Genomic DNA, 10083 nt, shown 5'->3' with positions numbered 1-10083 from the left:
CCCCCCCCCCCCCCCCCCCCCCCCCACAACCACCACCCCACACCACCACCACCACAGCTATTTTTTGTTAAAACAGTGTTTCCCTTTTAAATGATTAGAGATCATTTCCCACTTAGGGGCAACGATGATTTACATAGGAGATGTAAATGTACAAAATCCTACCTATTGCATCGCAGCAAAAAAACACACAGACAGAGTCATATTACCAAAATACACCATGTGAAGAGCCTTAGACATATTACATTTAGGTTATTTGTCTATTGGAACTTTGCGAACCTTTTGGGAATCTTTCCTTCCTGGACTTTTTAGCTATTTTCTGTGCAAGAACTACACTTTCAAACTTACATCGAACCAGTGATAAATTAAAAACTCTCAACAAAATATTCATGAATTTGTAGATGTTATGTTTATAAATGAATTTCCTCTTATTTAAAAGAAGCCTTCGTACAAGTGTGGATGTTGTAAAATGTTGCACAAAATGACTAGATTCCTTCTAGCGCTACTTATAGGTCTTACGTAATGGTAAATGACATAAAGACACATTACAAATCGACACATTTTCAGATATACTATCGCACAATATTGTATTCACTCTCATGATTTAGGTAAAGCATCTAATGGTAAATGACATAAAGTCCAGGAAGTTGATTGTTTTGATCACGTCATGGTAAATGACATAAAGAAACATTACAAATCGACACATTTTCAGATATACTATCGCACAATATTGTATTCACTCTCATGATTTAGGTAAAGCATCTAATTGTACTTCCGACTTTCTTACATATTGGCCAATTTTCTTTCTTTCTGAATATATTTTTTACACATATTGATTTTTTGTTTGGATGTACGGTCAATCTTCTCAATTACAAGAAGTGTATATAACATGTTAAATCAGAAAACCTTTTCTGGACACTGAGATGATTTATCTTTATAACATTGATTGACACTTAAATTTAGCAGGCACTGCCTGTGTATTCAATGGTTTCGAGAAATTAAGGTTTTTGGGGGGCCAATGGAGCTATGATCTACTCATTCCCAAAGCTGATAACATAACGCCAGCTGTAAATTATCAGTGAAATCATACAGATTTTGAAGTCAGTGAGAAAGGTTTGGGGAATTAAGTCATTAGCATTGTTTACACGAAGTTTCTTCTCCTTGGACTCGTGGCAGTAGTGAAAAATCGAGTTTAAGTTGTTCACAGTAAGGTTATGTTCCTAATGGAAGTGTAAAAGAAGATCTTGTAAGTTTAAAATAAATTGATCAAATTTATCCAAAGAAATACAAGAGGTATGTGATTTTTTTTTCTCTATGAGTTTTACCATTGGATTTTTTGTGGTGATGGATGACGACTTCTCCTTCAAAACACATACGAAGAAGATAATGCCGCAGAAATTCCAAGAATTCTTGAAGTCCATATTTTCATAGTTCATACAGAAATCATATTGACCATTTCCATGCTTCGCATTTTTCAGTTATTTCATGATCAGTACATTTATTTTTGCTAAATTGTGAAGAACCTTATATTGGGATTTGGGATATCCTTCTGCTTAGATTTAGTTTTTGCTTTTGATAAATAAATTATTTCTGTATTTTATTATGAACTTGACTGTTTTCAAATGGGTTGTTTGCAGCCAACTGTCTCTGGACAGTGGATTCTTAGAATCTCTACAGATCATAGATTACAGCCTTCTACTGGGGTTGCATTTTAGAGCTCCCAAGCATCTAAAATCGCTTTTGGAACCTCCTGATTCACTGCATAATCCTGAGCGTACTAATGATACTTCTGTTGGTGGTAGGTATAGCATCTTAACAGGAAAAAACTTGGGCTGCTTATCTCGTTATGGGGATGCTAATCTAAAAGTGCATGTTAAAATATGAATCGTGGAGCATATAGAACTGGTGACATGTAATTTCTTTTAAAGGTTGTAGCAGCCAACTAGAGTTGAGACAAAAAAAAGTAGAGATCAGACTGGTTTTTATTTATATGTTGGAATATTATTGCAATTGTAGAACTGTCTAGCAAAGGCATATAACATGACAACATAGTCTATCGACTGTGATGGTCTCAGTGATCTATCTATAATAACCTTATCATTTTTCATTATTCTCCTTAAAACGGAAAGGCAACAAGCTTTGTTACAATTATTTCCGTCTTCCTATCAACACCGTGTTTCCATTACAAACTCTTGCTAAGTTGTTTATAAACCATGCTCTCTGTTTTGAGTAGCATAATTTGATTTTATTTTCTTAGTCATTGCTGACTCTAAATTGTGTTTTTCATGAATTATACGTTGCTTGACACTCCTTGCCTTTTCGAGGTGTGATATCTTAAGGAGAGCTCTTAATTCCGCCGAAGGGTCTGCTCTTAGTAACCCACGTGCCTGCCTCTGTCAGCACGACTCCTGTTCCTCACATCCGAGGAAGTACATTGAAAGCATACTCTATCGGTAACAAGGAAGCTGATCTTCTTCTACCTGGTACAGGAAGGTAATTTACTTGCATTTATGTACCATTCTTTCTAATAGGCTTTAAATTTACTCCCAGGACTTGTCGATGGTGATTCAAGTTAATTTAGATCCCCTGAACAATGCTACTAGTACCGCCAAGCCAACAATATTTTATCGACCTGGCGTCATTTAGGGTGTTGGCTCTTATATTTCTAAATCATAGCATGCTGCGTATTTCTGTCAACCTTTCCTGGATATGAACATAGTATGTGTAAACAAACTAGCATCACCTCCCAAAATTACTCATACTTGCTTGAACAAAGGGTTATCTTGGAATGAACTCAGTTGCTTATATTTTCTACTTCAGGTTAAGGGTGCAATTAGGAGTAAACATGCCTGCTCAGGCAACCCACAAACTTGTGCGGGATGAGACAGACTCATCTGAAGTCGAACTTTTCGAGGTTTATGATGTCATTCTTTACCTAGGCGTAATCGATATTTTACAGGAATACAACCTCAAAAAGAAACTAGAGTGCGCATTCAAATCTTTGAAGTTCGATCCTATGTCAATTTCTGCTGCCGAGCCTAGGATCTATTCACAACGTTTCCTTTCTTTGATAGAGAGAATTTTTACCCTTCATCCATAGCATTTTTTTCTCTTTCCCCAGATTCCATCAGCAATCGTGTTTTGAAGTTAATACGTCATAGCAACAATAAATTGTATATTGTTAATTCTTTCAATAACTGAGTTCGAGTTTTTCATTCTTAATGTTTATTTTGCCTTATAAATACATTGCTGAAGTAATTTTACGCTACAATGTTTCATTCGAGTAGGTCTCATCATGAGACCTCACGGATCTTTTTTTTCTGTGAGACAGATCGATGAGATCCATACTTTGATTGAAAAGTAATACTTTTACACTAGTCGGATCGGATAGGAGATTCATCTAAAGAAAAAAATTTAATATATTATATATATGCTTATATTTTTTACAACCATAAAGATTTTTTCGGAGTCAACTCACTTAAAACCTTGTATACTCAGTAATTTAGATTTTTATTAATCAGTCAGCCTAGGGTTAAAAAAATTTCTGACAACGCCCGTTGATCTCGACCAGTATATCGAAATAGTTTTCTATAAATTTTGCATAAGCGTTCATATAGACTTTTGTTATAAATATTCTGATATATATATATATATATATATATATATTGTCATCGTTATCAAGATAAATCAGTATTGTTATAGTTGTTTTGTTGTTATTAGCTGGGGCAAATAATAATATATAGAACTCGATAAACTCGATCTTCTGTTTGTATAATTTAAGTGTTTTCATGTACTAATTTGAATTAGGAAAAGGTTAATTGAATGGTAACAAAATTAAAGTCGACCAAAGATTCCTGACAGCTTTACAATACATATATTTTGTTTGAATGCGTAAAAATTTAAGGTACACTATTTAATCTTACGGGCATCAAATCATATTTAATAAGGGCAAATGTGAGTTCGTCTCATGTAACGTCAACTAACTGGATTTTTATCTTTCCACTTTTTTGTTAGTGCACTAAATAAACTGTATAATTATATCAAAATAGTCGAAAATTAAAACTTCGTGCATCAAAACTAAAAGTTTGACAAGTTAATATACTAAAAAAAAAATCAAACTATTTAACGGAATCAAAAAAATTATCTTCCCAAATAATTAACTACATCATCTCGTAAATATCATAAATTTCTCTCGTAAATGAATGCAAGACAAGGATTCAAGGCCTTGCCCAAAAGGGTCCCTTAAATGCATTTTTGAATGTGTATTTACATAGTTTGGTACACATGATAGGATAAACATTTGATATATAATATAAAGATAAATTAAGGATATATAAGATGTAAGACATTATATTTAATGTTTGGTATGATTTTAATAAGAGTTATTAAATTTATGTATTAGATTGTAACGACAAAATTAACTTTATCATAATAAATTTTATAATTTCAAAATTGTTGCTTGAGTTCATATTTCTTATCTGTTCATGCGCCGACTGTGCTTGCATGATTTATTTATTTTTACCTAATTTTATATAGACAAAAACTTGTGTGAGACGGTCTCACGGGTCGTATTTTGTGAGACGGATCTCTTATTTGGATCATCCATGAAAAAGTATTACTTTTTATGCTAAGAGTATTACTTTTTATTGTGAATTTCGGTAGGGTTGATCTGTCTCACAGATAAAGATTCGTGAGACCGTCTCACAAGAGACCTACTTTTTTATATATTATATAATATGATAATTGAGTCCTTGATTTTATGAGTCAAGTCAAATATCAATTTTTAAGGTTAATCGAGTGATACTAATAATTTTATTGAGATTTATAAAAATCATTTATATAATTATCTCAAGTTCATTTATATAATTATCATATTATATAATATATAAAAATAAAATAAAAATATTTATTTGATGGGGCGGTGAAATGAGAGAACGATATGGTTTAAGATTTTTATATATTGAGGGTAATTAAGTCATTTGTGCTGTTTTTTATCATTATATTAAAATTATCACATGTCATAAAAGGGATACATTATCCTTGTATAAAACTGTTTATCACGGGCCTATGATATTATCATGGGTTTTCTAAAAAGATACCAAACGTGAGATATGTATGATTATTTATCAATCTCTCTCTTATCCCGTGTACCAAACTATACCTTACAGCATTCTTGATCAGTAATCTATACAAATACACACACATATACATGTATGTGTGTGTGTATGTATATGTGTATGTAATATGGTGATTAAGAAGATGGATGACACCACCTAACTTTTGTAAAGAGGGAAGCTGCAAGGAATCTAAAGGAAGTCAATAAATAGATGCTCCGAAACATGTCACAGGTTCAGTGTGCGAATTGAATGCTTTCATTCATATCTGCACCAAAACAATATTGCCATTAAATTCAATCTCATCGCCCATTCAAACAAATTCGTCCATCTTTTCAGATGCTAAAAACGATGCTGTTACCTCATTTACTTTCCCTCACTGTTTAAAAAAAAAATCATGGTCACATGATTTTCAACTTTTTTTCTCGTACATCCCACGGATTCAGAATTTCAAATGTTTTAATCTAAATTAGGTAGCATCATTTATTTAAAATAATTCTAAACAAAGCGCGCAAATGATCAGACCAGTAGAATTTAGTGTTTTAATTTGGGAAGATTACGTCTTTTGTCACGTAACTTGTAATTTTTTTTAATCATGTTATCGATCAATTTACGATCTTAGTCAACTGATTTGATATGATGTGTTTATCAGTACTTATTATTTTTCATTTGCCATTTGATTTGTAGTACTAGTTATAAAGTATAATCAATCAATTACAACCTAGCTAAGTCCTTTAGTTTTTGAATGACTTTTTTCTATTCCTTTAGGTTTGCACTGTATTTATTCTATGTAAAATGGTGACTCGAACAGTTCTCTATCAAGGGGAAAAAATTTCAAATTTTATGAATTATGAATTTTGTTTCTGAAATTATTGGTTTCCCACTCTTTTCAAAATATGTATAATCAGTAATCACCCTTGGTTATCATTCCATCGAATTATCATGTCCATCCTTTGAAATCGAGCTTCGTTAAGGGGCGATGATAAATTTTGAACGGCGATTGCATTGTTTAGGGGAAAATTAAAATTATGATTTTGGGAAAAAATTATGGAGAAATGATCAATAAATCCCTAACATAATTTTATTTCGTGTCAGTCTCTGTGACAAAAAATACGTGTTTGTGCTCTCTGATCCACCGAAAAATATTTATGCACTCTCTGAAATCACTTTTTTTTTCTCGGATAAAAATTGATACAAAACATTAAATATATGGTACTGATATATGATATTAGAGTACCAAATGTTCATACCTGTAACTAATATAAGATTTTTGATTACCCAAACACGTATAATGAATATTGATATTAAATACACATGTCTTTTCTCGGATGAAAATGATGCAAAACGTTGAAAATATAGTACTAATATTTGATATTTGAGTATCAAATGTTTTAGAGCGGATATTAATATATATATGATTTTTAAGTACACAAACATGTATAATAAGTATGTATTATAGTGACCTATGTCTTTTCTCTGATTAAAATTTGTACAAAATATTGAAAATGTGGTAATAATATATTATATTTGAGTACCAAATGTTTCAAATCTAATACTAATATATGATTTTTTTTATTGTTCAAACAAGTCATGAGTAAGTGTTAATATTAATATTTGAGTACCAAATGTTTCAAATCTAATCCCAGATATAAAATAGTTGGTATTTAGATATCATATATTAGTATAATATTTTCATGGTTTTGTACTGATTTTCATCCACGAAAATATATGTGGACCCGCAATTTTTTCTTTTTTTTTAAATCATGAAGTGGAAACTTTTTTCTCTAGACTAAATATGAAGTACTAATGTTTGAATTTAAGAATTTAAAAGCAAGTTCTCCAAAAATTAACTTAAAAGTTGATTTTTTTTGGTATAAGGGTACAATGGACCTCGTCACCCATTGTTTTACATGACGTACATTTGTCATTGTGTATCTCATTGTTCATGTTTAATTAGGAAAATAGGGATTAAATGAAATTTATAAATCGAGAATTTCTCTTTAAATGTAATTTAATACATATGAAGCGCGCAGGTTATTCCTTTTTAAAGAAAATATCATGCATAAGAAATTTAGGACTTTGCTTTAATCCATTGATATTTCTAAGCAGTAAGCACATCATTAGGCCTTGCTTCTGGAAGTCTGCAAATTACACTAGTCAGGTAAACCACAATAAGTCAATTTTGTGTGACAGATTCGTCTGTGAATGTGTTGGTTTGTATATCCTATCTTATTTTGTTAAAAATCTGTTTTTTTTAATGATTGTTCATAAAAATATTAAAACTTGATTTTTAAACCAAATATTCCATCTTATCCAGCCAACTTCACATTCTTGTTATCAAGATTCTGGCATAAATCAGGTATATTTGTCCACATATCTCAAAAACTAACAAAAATGTACTAAACAAAGTTTACATCTCCTCCTTAAAATTTGTTCATGGACACACACACAAACGAAAATGAAATCCATTCCTGTACTTTTTCATATTTTAGTTTCACTCCATTTATGTTATATACATCCTTTTCACTTACCGAATACGGATAATTTATCATCTTATCTCTAATCGTCAACATCCAAGAATACAAATGCTTCGATACGCTGTTGAATAGCTAGATCTAAGATTAAACAAAAATATTGATATCTAAACGGTCTTTTAAATATCCAAACAAGAACTCCAGATTCTTCAAAAAAAAAATAAAAAATTGGGCTTCTTTCAGCACTTGATCAACTGATCCAAGCTGTACATCCGTGTTTTGTGGGTGTCATTTTTTGTCTGAGTTTGCAAGTGTGAGAGAGACAGGGAAAAAAAGAAAGTTAAAAAAATAGGTGAATTGAAGGGTCAACAGGCTTTATCTAATTGTATCTATATATTCGAGAATATGTAAATATTTTTTTCAGCCCTAGCTAGATTACCCTATTTGCCAGAAAACTGTTTGAAAAACACAGACTTTCATGTCAAAAAGTACGTGTCTCTGTGTGTGATTCCAAGGAGTCATTATTAGAAATTAGATCCCTTTTTTTTAAGTAATCTAATCTGTATCTAATCATTAATCTTGGCCACTTAAACTTATATGTGAATATATAAAAAGAGATCTGTTCACCATTATCAGAACACACACACACACACACACTATGATTGCACTATCATTTGAATTGGAATTCCATTTCAGGTTGGGATTCTTGTGCAAGAAAACAAATCGAAGAAAAACCCTTCAAAGAAAATGATGTCTTATAGATCTCCGACATTTTTAGGGTCAAAATCTAGAGGGGTTTTATGCAAGAAAACAAAGTCCAACCAAAAACTTGAAAGAAAAGATTTTCTTCAAACAGACAAAAGAAAAGAAAAAGGTAAGAAAGAAACCCACACACTATTATTACATAATAAATCAATTAAGATCAGCTGGAGAACCATTTAGGCCTCAACTCTAGGAGGTTTAATTTGCCCAAGAAAACAAAATCCAAGAAAACACTTTAAAGGAAATGACCATATTTCACAGATCCAAGAAAGGACAAACCTCTTCATAGAGGAAAACGGATCTCAAAAGAATGGAAGAAGATGAGAAAGAACTGAAAAGGCTTTACATAATATACCTTGAAAGAGATATTAAGAACTGAAAAGGCTTTACATAATATACCTTGAAAGAGATATTGTAAGTGTTGGGGATATGAAATGAAGGGAATTTGAGAGGAATGAAGCCTGGTCCGAAGCCTTCACATGAATTCTAATCACTGTCACATCAATATTCATGAAGGATAACAGCAAATTAAAATAAAATATATACATGTGATTGCGTCGAGCCAGACAACATCCCCCACAAAGGCTTCATCTCGTATCTGTTCTACAGCTAGTAGGCAGGCAGTAGTTCTGCTCTGAAAACAAAGCAGCCTTCGAGGCTTTACGAGAGAGGAAGAGAAGAAGAAGAAGAAGAATGAGATGGGATTGTCATATTTCCCTATTGTAATGCAAACCCTAGACCAAAACCAGTTGATTTATAGGAGAGAGTTTTAGGGATTGCATTGAAGAGTGGTGTGATAGGGTGGGTGGGTGGAGATTACACCTCACAAGCTTGATGGGCAATTTTTATTTTGTAACGTGAATAAAGAAATGCCTTAATTCTTGCATTTCCATGATCTACTTTAAAATACGGTTTAATCTTAGATAAGCAAAATTGTGTGGAATGTGTTTGGAAATTGGATTAAGTGATTTTATTTTGGAGACGAGATTCCATTCAATTTACATAAATGATATCTTGAATTTTGAACGAGGATACTGTTTGTGTCTTTAAAATCAATTTATTAAAAGGAAAATTAATTTTTTGCTTTTTATTTTTGTCTTATTGTCAGTTAATTTATGGTCTTAGTCAAGTAATTTTTTTCAATTTTAGTTTTTTTTATTGAAGTGATGACATGGCACCATAAAATAATGACGTGACACTGAAAAATGACTACACGTCTCCGGAAAATTTTGACATAGCGACATACATTTTTTATGTGTTCGGTGTCACGTCGACACTCCGATGAAAAAATAATAAATTTAAGATAAAAGTATGATAGGGTCGGACTAGAAAGGTTTTCAGAGTGGGATAGGGTCCGACTAGATCTAGTGATATATATATTCAAGTAACTTAAGTTGTAACAAGTTAAATAGGAATGTATAAAATGCTTAAAATTAAATAACACAGATGTTTTTATGAAAGTTCGAAGACTCAATTTTTCTATGTTTTCCTTTCTTCCACTTAAGAATAAATTCACTAGAATTCTTTGGTTTTACACAACTTTGTTACAAGAAACTTCAATTTATATAATTTATCTCTAGCCTAAATTGAAATTCTTAGTACAACTCCACAAATAATACAACTCCAACTACATGAATCATTTTATTCAATGTTTAATGACTCTTGGCAATTAGCCTTAAAAGAACGGATTGAGAAGTTGTAAGTCGCCCAGCTTGATTCTCAAAGATCTGATGAAA

The 10083-nt window shown here is 31.7% G+C and overlaps 1 pseudogene; it reads left to right on the top strand.

Moving 5' to 3' along the window:
• Positions 1-3216, top strand: part of LOC140983922 (phosphatidylinositol 4-phosphate 5-kinase 7-like) — an 8285-nt pseudogene extending 5069 nt beyond the window's left edge.
• Positions 3217-10083: the final 6867 nt, after the last annotated feature.

This window comes from Primulina huaijiensis, chromosome 9 (genome assembly GCF_012295235.1).
Source record: "Primulina huaijiensis isolate GDHJ02 chromosome 9, ASM1229523v2, whole genome shotgun sequence".
NCBI classification, from domain to species: Eukaryota; Viridiplantae; Streptophyta; class Magnoliopsida; order Lamiales; family Gesneriaceae; genus Primulina; species Primulina huaijiensis.
This window is presented reverse-complemented; position numbering and strand designations above follow the sequence as displayed.